General features: G+C 39.5%; 1 long non-coding RNA gene across 4 annotated transcripts in view; it reads left to right on the top strand.

Annotated features, from left to right (window-relative positions):
• Nucleotides 1–19,373, top strand: part of LOC131279304 (uncharacterized) — a 65,007-nt gene extending 45,634 nt beyond the window's left edge. For 3 of the 4 annotated variants that reach the window (XR_011649161.1, XR_009186691.1, XR_009186688.1), the window contains 3 exons: nt 6,892–7,055; nt 8,637–8,719; nt 19,060–19,373. This is a non-coding gene — a long non-coding RNA (uncharacterized lncRNA). Of the gene's footprint in view, nt 1–2,622; nt 2,800–6,891; nt 7,056–8,636; nt 8,720–19,059 lie in introns of those variants that run through there. The other variant, XR_009186689.1, reaches the window with a different exon arrangement.
• The last annotated feature ends 213 nt before the right edge of the window (nt 19,374–19,586 follow it).

The following is a 19,586-nucleotide window of genomic DNA, read 5'->3' as shown; positions in this document are numbered from 1 at the left end:
TGATTAGAGGTGGGGCTGAAGTCTAGGCTAGGGCTGCAATCTGATCTGGGTGGAAAGGAGCCAGTCCCTGCTGTCACTGTGATTTTAACTGTCACTGGCCACTTCCCTTCAAGCTGGGACCAGAATTAAAATGGCAGCTACTGGCCTCTTTTTGACTTGGACAATGTCAAACTTTAGCTGTTTTTAGGATTATACTTTAGCCAACTGAATTTACAAATTGGTAGCTGAATTTGGTGCCCAACCATCTTTTCCTCACCCATTTTTTGGAAATGGAGGTTCGAACTCCAGTCATGAACTGCTCCTGAGGTGGTTTGCCTGTGGAGGATGGGCACTGGCCTCTGCTGCATGGAGTGCTCTACACATGAATCTCCACTGCAGATGGGCATTCTCCTCTTTCTATTTTCTTGATGTTGCAGGATGCCCTTCTGGTCTTCTAGTTGCCCCCAAATAGGTGATTTTGATAGCTCAGGATGATTACTAACTGCCCTGTAGGACAAACTAACTCTTGGAGCTTCTTCTTCTTCTTTTTTTTACATTTATTTCATGGGTAGTATATGTTGCATTTTCCCCCCACCCCTGCCCTGCTGTTTTTGGTGTCATATCCATTAGCTGTTTGATTTTCTGTATCTGTTTCTCTTTTTATCTTCTCTTCTTGTTCTCTCTCCTCTAGGATTCAACAGCATTTGATCCTGGGAACCTCTGATGTGGAGAGAGTTTTCCTGTCACTTGTACCACCTCAGTTCTTAGTTTCTGCTCCACTTCACCTTGACCTTCCCCTTCATCTCTTTTTCGTTGCATCATCATCTTGTTGCGTGACTCACTTGTGCAGGCACAGCTTACCACAGGGGCACTTGGATCACTGCATGAGCACTCGGCTTGCTGCATGGGCACTCATGAAGGCACTTGGCTTGCTGTGCAGATACTTGGCTTGCCACATGGGCACTGGCTTACCATGCAGGCTTGCCTTCTTTTTCTTCCCTCTTTTTACCAGGACGTCCCAGGGACCAAACCTGGGTCTTGCCATATGGTAGGCTGAAGCCTTATCACTTGAGCCACATCTACTTCTTTCTTCGAGCTTCTTACTATGCCCCTGCCTTTTCCAGCCTCTCCCTGCATTGCATTCTTTTTGAGGAATGGAAACCAAATTCTGGAAACAAACAAAAAAACAAACAAAATATATATATACACACATACACATATTAGTGTAATGTAACTTTAGTGGGCATATGGAAATTAACACTTAGATAGGTTAAATATAACAGGGCAGTGCAATTTTCATCACTGGAAGTGGTGATGAAGAAATTTCCAAAGGTTAGATTGTTCAATTTGAATAAGAAACAATAGCACATTCAGAGTAAATTCGGTATAATTCAGGCAGCAATTTGATAACATTATTTCTAGTCGTCTTGGAGAGATATTGGCTATGTTGATATTTTAGTTCTTATTGAAATTCTATAACAATAATTGTAGTTTATTGTATATTATTTTATCTGCTTTGCTTATTTGGATTTGTATCATTTTAAATGGCTGATTGTATATAATTTTGTCTTGCAAGATACAAAGGATCCGTCTGAATGGTGAGTAACTTTTGAATCATGTCCATAAAATCAGTATCAGATTAAAATGCTTACCCATGTCTCAGATTACCCAGATAAATTAGCTTTCAAAAGCAATGGTTACATTTGAATATTTTAGTCATAGCTCTTACTTGTTAATTAATTAATTAATTTTTAAATGTTTTTTTAAAGATTTATTTTATTTATTTCTTTGCCCTTCCCCCCTCCCACTCTTGTTGTATGCTCTCTTGTGTCCATTTGCTGTGTGTTCTTTTGTGTCTGCTTGCATTCTCAGCGCACCGGAAATATGCATCTCTTTGTTGCATCATCTTGCCGCGTAAGCTCTCCATGCATGTGGCACCACTCCTGGGCAGGCTGCGCTTTTCACACAAGGAGGGTCTCCTTGCATGTGGGGCACCCTTATGTGGGGGGCATCCCTGCATGGCACAGCACTCATAATGCTAAATGGATATAACTTTGAGATTAAATTCATGCAAGTCAAGTGTTCAGTATTTGAGATTAAAGTCATGAAAATCAGGTTTTTAGGTGTTTGAGAGAAAATAGAATGCCACGGCCTAACAACTTACCAGAAGAGCATTATAACAACCAAATATTACATTCCTAAACAAAACTGAAAGCACCAAAACAAAACTGAAAGCAAAAGGGGTGATAGTCATGAAATCTGAGACAGTCAGTGAATGGTACCTTTTATGTAGTCACATTGATAGACATCAAATAAGATCAATTAAAATGTTTTCTGCAAGTGATAGAGAATCTATTCGTTCTTATTTCCAACATATCCTGCATTACATTTGGCTTCAAGCTTTGATACAGAGGTTCAAACCAAGTTGTAATTACTTATTCTCTCTTAATTTCATATTCCTTAGCTGTACCCTCTCCTCTCTCTGTTTTGATTTCCCTCACAGGTTCTATATTGTGACTTCCTGGCTCCCTCCAGCCATCATGTCACAGCCTCACAAATGCAGGTTCAGTGAAAACAGAGCATCTCTTTTCTGTGAGTGGTTGCAAAATTCCTGAAGTTGAGATTCACTCTGGTTGGACAAACTTCATTCATGTGAACTCATTGTTGTGGCCATGGGTCTGAGTGTAGGACTCCCTGAATGCTGGGACACAAGCCCATCTCTGGATCTAGGCAAAGAGCATCATCCAGAATGCAGAAAAATGAAATGGAGGAAAGGAAGCTCCCCAAAGAAAAGTAGTGAGTGCGCTGGAAGAAGAGGAGGTAAATGCTGAGGAAGCAAATGTTTGCTATTAGAGCCTGTTCAGGCATTTACCGGATGCTAATTCTCCTCAAGATGTTTCGGGACTCTTGTTTTTATATGGAATGCTTATGAATCACTTCTTCAAAAATAGTCTTATTATTTATATTTCCAGGACATTTTTCAATCAGAAATGGTTTTACAAAGCTAAATGAGCCATCTCTCTCATAAGACCTGCCTCTGATTGACTTTTGACTACTTCCAAAATAGAAATTGCCTACAAGGGTTGTCTCTTGCTAAGGATATTCAAGAGTGTATTCTTTATTCCTCCCAGAAGCTCTTATTTAAAAATATTCTGGGGAAATTTCACTATCATTGGCATAAATGTGTAAAATTCCAATTTTACTAATTTGAAAGAGACTATACTCACTTGCATAAATATATTCTGGTTTATCTGGGTATAGAATATTCCTCTATAGCAATGTGGCTATGAGAATAGGCTCTGGAGTTTGACTAGCTGGGTTTGAATTCCAGGTTCGCCACTTTGTGATCTTGGGAAAGTTATTTGGGTTCTCTGTGTCTCTAAATTTTTGTATGTAAAAGAATAACATTGATAATAATATATATTTCATAGGATTGTTTGAGGAGCAGATGAATTAATATACATTTCCTAATAAATGATATTTCTTATTGCTATTACTTTAAAATAACTCTAAAATTTACTATGTTCTATGTGAGAAGGAAAGAAAATACCTATAAATCAACTTAAGGAAAACATCAAGCTTACAGTCAATCAAGAGTACAAAATTCTCATGTATGAAGCATGGAAACAAACAAATTAAACACCTGGGATCTGGGTTTTAATCCTGATTTTCCCCAAAATACTTTGTGATCTTGGGTGAATCCTTATACATCTCTGGGATTCATCTTCTTTTACCTATAAAACCTCTTTTGATAGTAACAAAAATGAATAATTCTGTAAATTAAGATGAAACCCAGAATACAAGAGTGACCAGAATTGGCTTGGGGTTAATTAATTAAGACTTAATTACCTAATTAAGTAATCAATTGACAAGTGTTTGGAAGCTGATTTGGAAGTATATTATGGGAAAAGATTAGGGGAGAAAAAAGGAAAATATAAGTGAGCTTCCCTGAGTGAAGCTAAGTGGAGAAGAGCTGCCGTTAAAGCGTATAGATAGAGTTTTAATTTATTTGGGAGGGCTAACAATTTGCTTTGGTTAGCATATAGGAACATATTGTGAAATTATGATAGTTGAATATGCAGAGGCATGAGGACCTCATTTAATACACAGTAGTGAAGGCTAATATTAAGAGTTTTTAAGCAATAAGAAGTTACTCTAAATTCATGAGCAGGGAAGTATATGGTATTCGCGATGACAAACATTTGAAACAAGGCCTGGTAAAACAAGTTAACAGCTTTTCAAGAAATGCGTGTTGCTGTGAAATTCACTGATAGCTTAAAAATAGGTATTCTTAGTTGAGGCACTAAGACACTATGGCCTTTTTAGTATTCTCCTAAAAAAAAAAACTGTTTAATTTTAATCATTTAGACTTGTCTTTATTTTTTACAAGTTCTCTGTCCCCTCTATTGAACTGGAACTGAATTTTAGAAGGCAAATGTATTTCTAAGGTGTATATTGTATCTATATTACTATTTTCCCTCCTAATAGATATTGGAGAACAACTGATTTAGATGTAATTTGATCCCCAATATACCATAGCATAATGACATTGCTCATTAAAAATCTGTTTAATTGAGATGCCTTACCTTACTTTTCTCCATCTAGGACTCACAAGACATGAAGTTACTTCCAAGTTAACTGAGGTTATTCTCTGAACACTTCTTTATTTCCTACAATGCACATAATTTTTTTTCCAGAACTCTTCCTATTTGCATCTTTCTAAAAGATGTCCATTCACATTCCCCTTTTCCATTTCCTCTGTTTTGTTCCTTGTCCATATTTTATGGGATCTATGAATTTAGAGACTGACGTCTGTTCTACTTCTCTACCATAATTATCTCTTAAACATCACCACTTTAAAGAAAGATAAAAAATTGGAAAAAATATTCATGGATGAAAATTGAGACTAATTTACAAGATGATATTAAACAGTTGATAAGATATAAAAAGGGATATCTATTTCCGTTGAGCAGCACAGGGCTGGAAATAGTGTGGCAATGTTAAAGACACATGGAGAATTTAACTATAGTGCAGTGTAATATATATAAACCCATACACACTCGTCGTATCTGTAAAGAGAGGTAGGCGATGCTAGAGCAACAACCATCCCCAAATTTCAGTCAGTGGCTTAAAACAGCAAGTTTTCTTTCTTTTTTTAAAATTTCTCTCCTCCCCCTCGTCCCCCCCAACTGTCTACTCTCTGTGTCCATTTGCTGTGTGTACTTCTGTGACCGCTTCTATCCTTATCAGCGACACAGGAATCTGTATTTCTTTTTGTTGCATCATCTTGTTGTGTCAGCCCTCCGTGTGTGTGGCGCCATTCTTGGACAGGCTGCACTTTCTTTCGCACTGGACAGCTCTCCTTATGGAGAGCACTCCTTGCACGTGGGGCTCCCCTATGGGGGGGACATCTCTGTGTGGCAGGGCACTCCTTGTGTGCATCAGCACTGTGCATGGGCCAGTTCCACACGGGTCAAGGAGGACCAGGGTTTGAACCACAGACCTCCCATGTGGAAGGCGGATGCCCTATGCTATCCAGCTCCACACGGGTCAAGGAGGTCTGGGGTTTGAACCGCAGACCTTCCATGTGGTAGGCGGACGCCATATCCATTGGGTCAAGTCTGCTTCCCAAGTTTTATTTCTTAACATGCTGAATGTTAATTAGAGGATGGCTAGAGACTTGTCTTTATGTGTTTCTCATTCCAGGCTGATAGAGCTACCATTTACTGGAATACTCCAGCTCTTGAAATTTCCACATGTTATTTCTATTCACACTTTGTGGCTATGTCAGTCCTAAGGGGGAGAGAGGTGCAATCCTACCTTCTGACTAGAAAGAGAGCTAGGAATGTTTGGTAACCAGCAATAGTATCTACACCCTTCATAAGAAAGCAAAATACAATATTTCACCTTTACCAATTTACCTATAAATAAAGCATGGAAGACTCAATTTTGGAAGGTAAATATTTTCCTTGCTTCATTAAAAAACCTTAATTTCTACCTCATCACCTCTTTTTTTTTTTTTTAAGATTTATTTATTTATTCCCCCCCCCCCCCCCCCATTGTCTGCTATCTGTGTGTTCTTCTGTGTCTGCTTCCATTTTCTGGCATCACTGGGAAACTGTGTCTTTTTTGTTGGGTCATCTTGCTATGTCAGCTCTCCACATGTGCAGTGCCACTCCTGGGTGGGCCGTGCTTTTTTCACGTGGGGCGCACTTCTTGCACGTGGGGCTCCCTACATGGGCATGCCCCTGTGTGGCATGGCACTCCTTGTGCATGGCAGCACTGCATGTGAGCCAGCTCACCACACTGGTCAGGAGGCCCTGGAGATTGAACCCTCATCCCTCCATATAGTAGACAGATGCTCTACCAGTTGAACCACTTCTACTTCCCTACCTCATCACCTCTGGAATCACATTTGACCTCTATGGAAACTGGCACCTCACTGCAGCCTTTTTGTCTCTATCCTCCTACATAAATATTGTAAAACACTGTTGAATGGAACTTATGCTGCTGCTTCTTATTTTTTTCTGAAGCCCTAAAGCTGAGAGAAATGGGCAACAAGTATCCCCAAATTCCATAAAGGACATGGTCTTACCACCTCATTCAACGTAAGCAGAATGCTAGTGTAATGTAAGCAATGGAAGCAGAATGACTGGTGAGCTGTAGGCACAGAGAGAGGGTCTTCTTCCTCTCTTTCCAAATCTACTGAGGACCATGAGAAAATTGCTCATAGACAGTGGGGTACCTAGCTGAAAGGAAGACTCTTATTTTCTTCTTCTGATGAAAGCTTTAGAAATCCATAGACCAGACTAGAGGAAAGTGAGAGAGTTCTTAGGAGAGCTGTACACATATCTCATGGAGTTTGCATGAAGTTATGTAAACTTAGGATTTGATGCCTTCTCTCCTTCACAGAATTCTGAGTCAGAAGTAGCTGGAGCATCTGTAACACAGGGCAAGAGGAGACAGCAGCAGCAGGGCAGCCTCCACCATCAGTGTTCTGGATGACAAGGATGTGTGAGCATTCCGTGCATCAAGTCAAGGTCTCAGAGGCCTCCTGTGTCATGGGAACTGCATGAGTAAGAGAATGTTGGGAAGGCAGCCAAGGGTAGGGGATGAGAGAGACAGGAGGTCAGCCGTAGAATTCATCATCCATCTCAGGGAACCCCTGGGGGGAGGGGAGAGTCTCTGGGGAAGCCACAAAATGTGCAAGGAACAGCATTTAGCCAACTGCCCCTCAGAGTTTTACCTCACCCTTATCCCCTTTGAGGACCCAACAATGTTGAAACCCCAGGGGAACCCAGAAATAGCAAAGAGGGAGTGAAAGCGCATAAAAGAGTAACTAAAGCAAACCATGCTCCTTCTCATTGAAGGGCCCAAACTGTAAGCCAGAGTTAAGCGTAGAAGAGGAAGGGCTTGAAGCTGGATGTGAGATTAATGTTTTGGAGTAGACTGAATTGTAAACACTAAAAGAAATCAGTGATCTGTCAAATTTGTCTTCAAAGAACAGGGGAAGAAAAGATTACAGAGCATGATTAGACATAGTAGTTAATGGGAAAATAAAGAATTTGCCTTTTGGGATCATTGTGGAATACATTTTCCTATTCCCAAGTCATTCTCTCTCCTACAATATTTGAAGAGCATGGTCCTGGCAGAAGAGCTGAAGGGCCTGGGCTGGTCTAGAGGCAGAGAAGCCCAGATTCACAGGGATCCGAGAGACAATCCCCATACATGGAACAAAAATGGAAAGCCTGGCAGGCAGACTAGGTGAGGCGCCAAGGGAATGGGGCTGGGGGAGAGATAGAGACCCAGCACAGGTAACTGAAAGAGAAATGGAACACCAGATCTGGCAGAGGTTTCAAAGAGAACATGAGAGATGGGGCAGAGAGAGGCTCCTGGTTCCTGGAACATTGTAGCAGACACTTTTTCCACAAAGTCCAACAGCCTTACTTGTTACAAGTGCAGAACCATCTTTAATACCACCTGGAAAACCCTCTTTCTCTTTCTGGCATTGAAATTTGACCCATTCTTCTTGCACAGCTATAATACCACCCACCACCCTCAACAAAGAGCCTTACCTCTTTATTTCCCATCTCCCTCGGCTAGAAATCATCTCTCCTTTCCAGGACTCTAATAGCATGTTGATATTTACACTTAACATACAATTGTGTGCCTGTTTCCCATACTTAATGTGAAGATAAAAGGTTAGCATGTATTTATACACAGGAAGTATTTAGGAAGTATTTCTTGGGTGAATGTTGCTGTGAAAATAAATTCACAACTTAGAATAATTTTGAGCCTGGTTTTTAAGCTGCAAAGAAGCTGCAGATGGATTAGACATCAATAGGTTGTGTTTATTAGGCAATCATATTTACATACTGGTATGATAAGCACCATGCCATGTAGATTAGATAAATTGTTCCCACTTCTCTGAGAGCAATATATAATATTACCATTTTGTGAGGTCCAGAAATCGATTGACAAGAAATGCCTGTGGAATGCTGTTGAAGTTAAGAAAATCATTTACAAGAGTAGCACAACATTTGGCTGTGTCTACCAATTAGAAAAAGATAAGGTGATAGGTAGTAATAACATTTAGCTGTGGATTAAACATAGTAAGAAATTATCATTATTTTCTCTCTTGAACTACCACAAAATAGGAAGCATTGAATTTGCAGACAGAAGATATGCTAGTCTTTTGCATGTTTTAATCTTGTTCTTGCTGATCAATGTTTGAACCTAGGTAAGTCTCTTAGCTTCTTTGAGTTTCACTTCTTTTTCTGGAAAATTATGGGATTGAACTAGATAAGTCATTTTCAATTTTATTTTTTTAGCAATAAATACTTTTCCCAAGCAAATTGCTGCAAAGAATCTCAATATATAAAGCAAATACAACGGGAGCTGCTAAGATTGACTGGAGAATGAAATGTGCGGGTAGGGAGCTGCATTTTCAACTTCTGGGCAGCAAGCGATATTGTCTCTAGACCTTTATAGATCCACATTAATATATTAGAAGACTTCTGGTGTAGATTACCTTTTCTATTTCTTTCTATATTCAGATTCTAGGTTTAACCATGGAAATTTCCTTACCTGCAGAGTAACATGCAATTTCCAATCAATTTTTTTTTAGTTAATGTTAAAGTCAGAAAGAGATGGAGGAAAGTATAATTCTAGTGCTAAAGATATAGAAACCAAGGCACAGAATGCCAGGGCCATGAGGGGCCCCACTCGCCATACTGGATCTGCAAATATATCTGCAGCCCCTTGTATGGGTGGATCATTTTGCCAGCTGAAACTTCCTAAAAATGATGTGAACTTTTCTTTTCCATTTAGCTATATATTTATATAAGAGTGAAATCTTAGGGACTTTATTAGTGTACTAAAATGGAAACATATGCCTTATGAGTATATTTCCGTACTCAGCTACGTTCATATAAACTGTGGATGAACAGCTAACACCTGTGGGTAGATCTATACTTTAGAGGAGAATATAAATTCTATTACCAAATATTCTTAAAAATTGAGACACTGAGGTTTATAGTTAGAAAAATGGAACTGATATACTAGCTTATTTGGAAGCTAGTATACTGGCTAGTATACTGGAAAATCACAATATTTGTACCACAGGGTATACAATATTTGTACAATAGGGTCTTCCATGCTCCAGAATATTTATTTCACTGCAAAATGTATCTGAAAATATGATTAAAGGGAAGGAAATATGAGAAGAAATCTGATTTGAAAATATGACTCTCAATACCTACATTTTCATAAGCTCTCAGAGTGGAGAATTTTAGAAGAGGGAATGTGGACATTAATGTGCTTCCCCCCAAAACAACCATTTGGAAAATCCTCCATTTTGATTGGCTACCATGAAAAACCAGCTCCTTCCTGTGCCTTCTTTTTGAAATAGGACATACACAGCTTTATGAAACCAAGCACAGACAAATAATGCTTGTTCTCAAGCCAGTTGGGAGAGGGTAATGTTCAAGTCATCAAAATATTGTTATTAACAGAACAATGACATTGGCAACATCATTTGATCTTTGGACCAAGGTAAAATTAATGTCATATGCTCACTGTGATGGATCCCTGAAAATAAGTTGCCACAGAACACACACTTAAAAGCTGTGCTGTCCTCTGTCACTTCCATTTTCAAAGAGACCTCATAAACAGTACTCACTCATTGAAGATTAGGAATAGCAGAGGATGCTCAGAAGTTAAAAGGAAAAAAAGGTTTGATTTAGAGATATTTTGTTCTCCCTTAAAAAACAAAGGGACAAATAAACAAAGCAACTTGCCAAAGGTATCAACATTTTCAGGAAGAACCATCTCCATTCTCTTCCAATCTCATACATATTTCATGATCAGATAAATTCCTGTAGCTTTCTGGGATATCATATTATGATGTGGGTACCTGAAGGTTGGCCAGATCCAGTGCTGGTGAATGCCTAATGGTCCCAATCTTGGCTACTCTGCATTTATTATTTTCTTCATGATGCTTCGCTCCTTGTGGCTCATTGCTTTGTTATTGAGTCTAGTACCAAATGAATGTGGATACTTTCTCAAGTAACACATCATCTTCATCACCTCACCAGCTCAGCTCACCCAAAGACAAGTAGAAGAGGTACAGTGTGTTCTCAAGTTGACTTACAAAGGCACACATTTCAGGTGTGAAATTTTTGCACAGGCAAGTTCTTAATTTTGTGTTTGGGTCCTAACCAGGCAGAAACCAGATTTAGGTGGGGAATCACTCAGGCATATTGCCCTCAAGAAATCATGAGAGAGATGCTACATTTGGTATTTTCACCCTCCTTTCTCAATCTATGCTTGCTCAAAGGAAGTATAAATACTTGGGAATGCTGATCAGTGAGCAAGGTTTGAAGGTGATTTATTTTTGAGTTGAGTAGAAGTAGAGATTTTCTGAGGGGCTTTGGATAATTATATACTTGAAAAACAGTTCAACCTGACTTTGAAAAACTAGTGACACTTTATTTTTAACTTTATTTGACTGGAGATTGACGGATAACATGATTGAGGTAGTATTTTTCTTGAAACGTGCATTTAAAATAGGTTTTTCCCTTGCCTTTTTGAGGCCATTAATGATCTAATTCAAAAGTTAGAGCAAAAATGTTGATGCCATAAAGTTTATCATTTTTAAAATTTAATTGATCACATTATTACAAAGGCAATCCTGGAGAAAAACAGCACATACCACCTTGGCCGTCAGTTACAGCCAGGACTGATAACCAAACTTCTTTAATATGGCTCTTCATGAACACTGGCAGGGATTAGGAAGCTGTTGGAGTCGGAAAGATATCACTGGAGGCTCTGGGAGTTTCTTCTGAAGTCATTCTGAATTAGCAGCTAATGGGGAGCATTCTTTGATAGCTCTATTATAATTAAATGCAGCTGGATAAAAATCAACCACAAAGGGAACTCGTTTGTTTATCATTACTTCTGACTCTGTTAGCAGATGTTTTCGGAGTACCGTAGTAGCCGTCTTAATTTGTCTCTGTGTAATGTGAAGCAGGTAAACTTTGATTAATAAACTGACAAGTACATTCCTTAATTTCTTTTCTGAAGTTTCCTTCTGTGACTCTTATATAGCGCATATGTCAAATCCGGAAAGCACACGGATAAACATTCAGTTTCTTTTTATATATGTCAGGCCAGCTGAAATGGAGGTGTCAGCCGGCGGTGAGCTGGCTTGTCAAATGTTCATCTTGAAAGCTGCTATAGTATTATCGCATGTGAGTAGGCTAGTGAAAAAGATAAACACATATGGCATATATGTGCCAGGCTCTAGGACGGCAGCCTCTAAATTGTAATCACTACTGGCTTTCCATAAGGGACTCAATAATTTTCAGTAAATTGGATCCTTTATGGGTTTAAACATTAATTCATCTATTTAAAAAGGGTAATTTTGACATATCCTTTGCTTATAATAAATGCCTCCTCCACTTCTTAACAGGCAGACTTCCTCACCACCCACTTTGTCTGTTCAACACAGTCTAACTCCCGAGTCTTCACTCAGACAGCACTTTCTCCCTTTCCAATATTCCCTAGGGCATCCCTCCCATCATCTAAAAGGCTCTTGACACTATACCTCTGTTTACAAATTTTCCCCACATACCTGGGAAAAAATGTGGAGATTTTTAATTTGCTCAACCAAATTTCAATATGCAGTTTCCATGATGCACATTGCATTCATTACCAATGCAACAAGTTCACATGTCCTGTGATTTTTGTACTTTCTTTAAATTGCTCAGAATAAAGTTGCACATGTGTTTGCATGCCCTTTCATTATTGTGCCCATGTCAATGTTCTTAATTTCATATGTGAGGCCTACATCTGCTTCTAATTGCTGTAATACTGAGCACAGTATTGAGTAGTTCACATGTACTTAAAAATCACAATTTTGATGCTGGTTCTATGATACCATTTATATATTAAGTTATTTATTACTTCTGCAAGTTTCTTTCTAGGCATATGTGCATAAGCATGTTTATTTATGTATGTACTCATGTTCTCACCTGTTTGTTGTACAGAATTCATGAGGGCTTAAGTTAGCAAAAGATATGAAAAAAATGGTCACTATCTCTGAAGTTCTTTGTAGATAAGCAAAGGGAAATGTAATCCTTGGCACCATCCTACTTCCCTTTCTTTAATGCTCCAATTGAATTAAAAACAAAACAAAACAAAAAGTGTTCTTCATGTGGGCAGAGTGGAGTAGGAGAAGGGGTATGCATTTTGTGGTTAGATGGGCCTGGGTTTGAATCCCACCACTGCTCCCAACTGATTCCTGAGCCTCGACCCCCTCATCTGTAAAATTAGGGACAAGAACACCACCTTGTGAGGACTGCAGAGAATATATCTAAAGAACCTGGCATATAATAGGCCCTCGGTATATACTAACAAATGTTATCAGAAATAAGTCATATGTTCTTTCGGTAGAAAAGAAAAAAGGAAATTAAAACTGCCAAAACATGTTCTGTCTAAGGGTGATCCTCTGTGCTGGTTCTCAGGAAGAACAATCACTGCTTGCATTAATATTAATAAATTAATTAGTATTGGAAATTATTTCATGCAAAACTAACTTATAATGTTAAATTAAACCATTACTGAAAAATTACTAGAAATCATTAATACCTACAGAGTATATCCTTATCAAAATAGAACACCTAGCTGTGGCCAGCTGCATGTTGAGTGTACATTTGGCTCCAACTACCAATTGCCATTTAATTAAAAATAATCCATCTGTAGCAGGTGCTCTTCTGATTGGAGGACCTTTCAAGGAAGCTTCATTAATTGTCTATAGTAGAAATGCCAGGATGGTTAGATAAATCACAATCTTATAGGTAATGGGCACTGAATGTGTTGGAAATTTTATGTCACTTTAGAATAAAGACCTTTAAGAATTTTGTCTGGATTTTTCTTTCAGCCTTTTAAGCTTTTTCTCTAATGGGAATCTGTCTTTACTTGCCTTGTTTTGGGGGTGATGAGAGTAAGTCTGAAGTTACAATGTTTGAATAGAATTGGAGATTAGCTAATCTTGAAAAAAAAAATCTTATTAAGGTGATTGCCCTTGAGGAAAATCCTTCATGTGTAACCATCCTTATTATTTCATCTGCTTTGCTAGAGAGTGGAATTACCTGACAACATTTCCAAAAAGGATCATATGCTAGCTGTGAGGAAGACATGTGGCTTACACATAATGGGACATGTGCTTTATGAAAAAATATGTATTTTGATGGGCCAGACAGTTCAGCCAGGTACCATCCTATGTGACACAATTCTTGGATCCATATTTTAATTTATCTTTTATGATGACCAAATTCCTTGAGTAGATTAAAAACCATAAGATGTTGAGTATCCTTTTTACAAGGAGGGACTTAGGGAGTAAAGGGAGTATGTATTTCACCTGAAAATAGCTGGAATCCAATCACAGCTGCCTGCCATTATGGACTTCTATTTTACCAGTGGTGTGAACTTAATCTAAAAATCTAAGGAGTAAACCCAAATGGAACCATGTTCGAAAGCTATCATTTCAATATCTGTATATCAGCTGCAGCAAATATAGTATGAACATGTAAAAAGATCACTGTTGGGGAAGGGACAAAGGGTTTGATGTTGGACATCTGGGGGTACCATATATTGTATATGTGAATTAATGTGACCTAAAACTTATGTCAAGAGAAACTTAATAATCAGGGAAAAAAGAAAAAGAAAAGAAAAGAAAAGGAAAGAAAGAAAGAAAGAGAGAGAGAGAGAGAGAGAGAGAGAGAGAGAGAGAGAGAGAGAGAGAGAGAGAGAGAGAGAGAGAGAGAGAGAGAGAGAGAGAGAGAGAGAGAGAGAGAGAGAGAGAGAGAGAGAGAGGAGAGAGAGAGAGAGAGAGAGAGAGAGAGAGAGAGAGAGAGAGAGAGAGAGGTGAGAGAGAGAGAGAGAGAGAGAGAGAGAGAAGAGAGAAAGAAAGAAAGAAAGAAAGAAAGAAAGAAAGAAAGAAAGAAAGAAAGAAAGAAAGAAAGAAAGGAGGTAGACACTGAGGAAGAAATGGAAGAAATTGCCTTCCCATTGTACATACAGGGCAACACCTGTAGCAGTGATGAAAGGCAAAATGTCAAAAACAAATCTTTTTCATTTCTTTGATACCCCAATTTATTTTTCCTTTATTTAATTTTTCTAAATTTCTATGTATTCTTTATCTAACCTTTAAACCCATCACTATATTCCATTTTTCTATTAATGGAACCTGGCAATATATTGGGTTACCTTTTTGAAGAAGTTTTAGACTACAGAGAGGTTCAGCTATGGTGGGGGAGGAGCACTTGTGTGGGGTGTCATTAGTGGGGGGCACATGGTTGGGAGGGAGTTCTATAGGGCATGCATACAATGTACATAGAAAGGTTTGGATATTTTCATAGTGGTTTCAGTTGGAAACGACAGATGAGAGAGTGCTAAATTCCTGACCAGGGAAGCTCTATACATTCCCCGATGGAACAACAACAATTCCCCAAGTGCAATGGCAAAGACCAATCAAGATGGATGGCCCATTGATGAGCCTTTGATACTGATGGCTCCAATTATGAGCTTATGTGCCTGAAATATGAACTAGGCCTATAGCTGTGGGGTGCCTAAGAGTTACCTCCTGAGTCCCTCTCTGTTGCTCAAATGTGGCTACTCTCTAAGCCAAACTCAGCATGTAGATGCATTGCCTTCCCCCCAGCATGGGACATGACTCCCGGGGATAAGCCTCCCTGGCACCGAGGGATTCTACCAAACAGCAGCTGATGATGTAATTACAAAAAGACCATGAACAAAGAGGTCAACTCAGACCAGCAGAATATCTTAACCTACATGTTGTAATATCAGGTGTTAAAAACTGCATTTTTACCTTCAATAAAAGGGGGAAATGGAAAGGACAAATGAGTTTATATGGCTATAAATCTCCCAAAAAGAGTCGGGAAGTCATCAGGGGGTGATGCTTATACTCAGCAGGGTATCAGAGACAGCCAAGGTAGATGGAAACCCAGGTGCTGGTTCTCTTGAGGGTTGCAGTGACCCACAGGTTCTATGGTCAAGGCAGAAGGGCCAATTGACATGGCCCTACTTTGGAGTTTGTGTTCCTGAGTGTGATGGAGTTGGACTCAGATATAACCTTTCTACACATACCTCTTCTGTTACTTTTACCGGACCTACAGTTGGCATTTGGGTTGGTGTATACTCAGGAGACCTGAATCTCTGAACTGTCCATGTGATGGCCAGGCTCAGGGCCTCAGCAGATTTGCAGCTCCTACACTCTGGTTTCTTGGACTTACCCTGGCCAACTGACAGGGAGGAGAAGAGGGTCAACCATCACACCAGGGAGCCAAGAGTGCCTACAGCTGCAAGCAGGAGAATTGCATCCATCATCCATGTGGAATCTAAAACCCTGTTGATGTAGAGGGGGTCTGGACATAGCCATCCCAGGTCCACAAAATGGAGGAATAGAGTATGGATTAGAGTGGACTTACTAGTGTTCTACTGGGGAAATATTGTGATTAGTAAGGGAAGAAATTGTAGTAGTGATGTGGAGAGGGTGGCCATAGTGGCTGCTGATGGTCAGGAGGGGAAAGAAGAGATATGGTGTGGGGGCATTTTCAAGACTTGGAGTTGTCCTAGGGACGGATGCTGTATGTTGTGTGTCCTGTTGTGGCCCACTGGCTGGACTGGGAGAGAGTGTGGACTACAATGTGGACCACAGTCCATGTGCTGCAGGGGTTCTCCAGAATGTATTTGCCGGGTACAGTGGATGTGCCACAATGATGGAAGACTTTGTTGATGTGGGAGGGGTGGCATGGGTGGGGTGGGGGTATATGGGGACCTCATATTTTTTTAACGTAGCATTTAAAAGAAAATAAAGAAGAAAAAATAAATAAATAAAATCTAAGAAAATCATAACACATCTTGGAAATCAGTCCCAATGGTTTGCAGCCTTCGTTAGGTCTGTGTGAGTGAAAATAAGACATTAAGCTGTCTGGTAATTTGTGGACATGACTGCTTAAATAAGGCTACTTGAGTAGTTTTGAAGACAAAATGGCATTATTTAAGTGTGATGATGGTTTCACAACCATTGGCTAGCTCCTCGATGATTTGTGAGATTAAGAATAGATTTTGTCATTTCAGAGATTGTGTCATTTTTTGGTGGCATTTGTTGAGTCGTTCAGAGTAATACTACTTGGAATGTGTTGAGGGAGGCATTTGTAAGTAAAAGAGAGACATCAAAAATGTTATAAGGAGAGCAGAGGCCAGGTATAAACTGGAGATCTCAAGAATGTGGGGAAGGTCCATATGATTTGCAATTAAGGACTTCTACCAGGTGCTGCTGAAAATTTCCATTATTTTTACTGTGATGTTTGGTATACAAAGGGTCTGTTGAGAAAAGTGAAGGAGAATCAGGGTGAGAGGATAGTTCAGAGCCAGAAGCTAGGGGTCTGCGAAGGTGATAGGGGCTCTCATAAAGGAATTTGTTCAAATCAGGCTAATCTGGCTGCAGGATGCTGCTGGAATGTGTACTGCTTGTTCTTTGTGTTCAAGAGGAAAAAAAATGCATCACAACGTAAAAAGACCAATAGAAAAACACATGTGGGCTGTGCTCGCAATAATACTCCTGGTGATATGTGTCTGCGTTTACATTTCCAGAAGCCTCGACCCTGACTTCGGTCCTCGAAGCTTATCTCTTAAGCTGTTTCTGGGGCTTTGTCCTTTTGCTCTGAGCCTGCAGCACTACAGGAGACTCAGGCTGGGGTGAACATGGGAGTGACCTTGCTCATTCCCGAGATTCCCTGGACCTGGAGCTGAACACTCTGTCAAAGGACGTACCCTCCTAAGGACTGAATCCCTTCTTGAAATTAAAGGAAGAGGGGAGCTCATTGGAAGGACTCGTTTCCTAGACTTTTATCTATTTCTGATTTTCATCCAGGTTCTTTTGTGAAAAGTCCATAGCAAATGACTGTAAAGAAAAGAGAACAGATGATGGAAACTGATGACTGAAGTCAGCTGTTCTCTAAAAGCGGCAATAATGTCAGAGCAGTAACTGGATAATCCATTCTGTTTTGGGCTTTGTCTACTTTTCTTGTATCTGAATTGTCACTTGGTTGTCTCTTATTTATACTTCAGTAAATGGCTCACAAGGTATGTATGGGGGGCATATGTGAAAAGTAGCTGTATTGTAATATTTATCATTAAAGAACTACCTTTGTGTCATTTTACCAGCATCACATTGATGATTTGAATTATAAAGCTTACTGGCTTACTCACTGAAGGTTGCTTCCATAATGGAGCAAATTCATGTACCAAGGTTCTCATTTTCTTTATTAGATAATTGGACAAAACACTGAGAAACTGCTACTAATTGAGCATTGGTTTCAGCTTTTGTCTAAATGGAGGCTGGGCAGGTTTTCTGATGTTTGCCTAAGATTTGAATATCCACCAAACCTTGCAACAGGGCTTCTCTCATCCCAGTATGTTTTCATTCACTTTAACTGAGTCCTTGGGCTTAAATGTGGTTTATACCAGAATTTTAACACTCACCTTTTATAAGAATCACATATTGGAGGATGTTTTCATTTTAGGAATAAAGCATGATCAAAGACAGGTCATATGTTTCCTTCTTTGAGGCAGCAGGGGCAAATGGGCAAGGTTCAGATCAAATGTTTTTGCTAGCATGACATTCAATAGGTAACAGTTGCCCTGAAGCAGGGCATGAAAGAGTTAGGGAAAAGAATAATAGAAACTGAAAAATCTTTGAAAATCCATATAATATTAGGTATTTTGAGAATCAGGAGTTGAAGACATTTCGTTTATAGGAATGCACGGTAAAGCATACGGTATATATTTCAATAACCCTCTTCCTTTCCCCTCCCACTGCCACGGCTCTGATGTGGGCCCCTAAGCTAGCTCTGTCTTTGTCTTTTAGGGTAGCTTCCTTAAACCTATTGCCTTAAACCTATTGCCTCCACACAATAGGTCATACTTCAAGTCTATTTTTCATGGGACGTCCAGGTTAATTTTCTAGAAGTACATTTCTGATGAAGTTAGTTACGTTAAAAAAAAACAAAACAAAAGCACCAACAGTTCCCCAAATCTAAGATAACAAAGCTCTAACTTGTGAGCATGACATTATTTAACCCTCACCTACTTCAAATTCTTATTTTCTAATATTCATTGGCATTCACATTTCCACCAAACTAGAATAACTGAGCTTGCTCTTTTCAAGCAAACTCCTATGTTTCCTCATCTCTGAATATACCTTCATTCTCTTCCTAAAACCTGAACTCCCCACTCTTTATGCTTCCACCAGTGGCAAAATCTACCTATCCTTCAAGGCTCGTCCTGGTATGCAGCCTCTGTAATTGTCCCCAATGATCTTGCTTCCTGGTATTCATTCTTTTGGGTGAACTCTTGAGTGTGGACTGAGCCTAGTGACTAGTCTCTAATGAACATAATATGACAAAAGAATGGGCTATCACTCCTGAGATTAGGTTATTACAAAGATTATGACTTATACCTTACTCACTCTGGCTCTCTTCTCTCATCCTAAAGGAAGCCAGCTGCCTTGTTGTGAGCTATTCTAAGGGAAGAACCACACGGAAATGAACTGAGAGAGGCCTTCAGCCAATAATCAGTGAGTAACTGAAGTCCTTAGTCCAACAGCTTGAAAGGAACTGGATCCTGCCAACAACCACATGAGTGACTTAGAAGCTTCCCTCAATGAAGCCTCCAGAAGAGAATGTAGCTCCTGATAGCATCTTGGCTGTAGCCTTGTGGGAGACCTTAAGGCAGAGGCACATAGCTAAGCTGCACCTGGATTTGTGACATAAACTGTTCTGCTAATAAATGTGGTTTAAATCACTTCACTAAGTTTTGAGGTTACTTGTTATGTAGGAATAATAACCAATACAGGTTTTGGTGCCAGGCTGGATTTGAACCCCTCATGGCTGTATTGTCTACCACACACTTTTATCCCTTAAAACTTCTATATTCCCTCCCATAAGAATGACTGTTTCTGTTTTATATGCTCCCATAATGCTTTGTGTGTACTGGTATTTTTGCACATTTAAAATTCTGCC

This window comes from Dasypus novemcinctus, chromosome 7, assembly GCF_030445035.2.
Source record: "Dasypus novemcinctus isolate mDasNov1 chromosome 7, mDasNov1.1.hap2, whole genome shotgun sequence".
Classification (NCBI taxonomy): domain Eukaryota; kingdom Metazoa; phylum Chordata; class Mammalia; order Cingulata; family Dasypodidae; genus Dasypus; species Dasypus novemcinctus.
The sequence above is the reverse complement of the archived record's forward strand: the minus strand, read 5'-3'. Positions and strand labels throughout refer to the sequence as shown.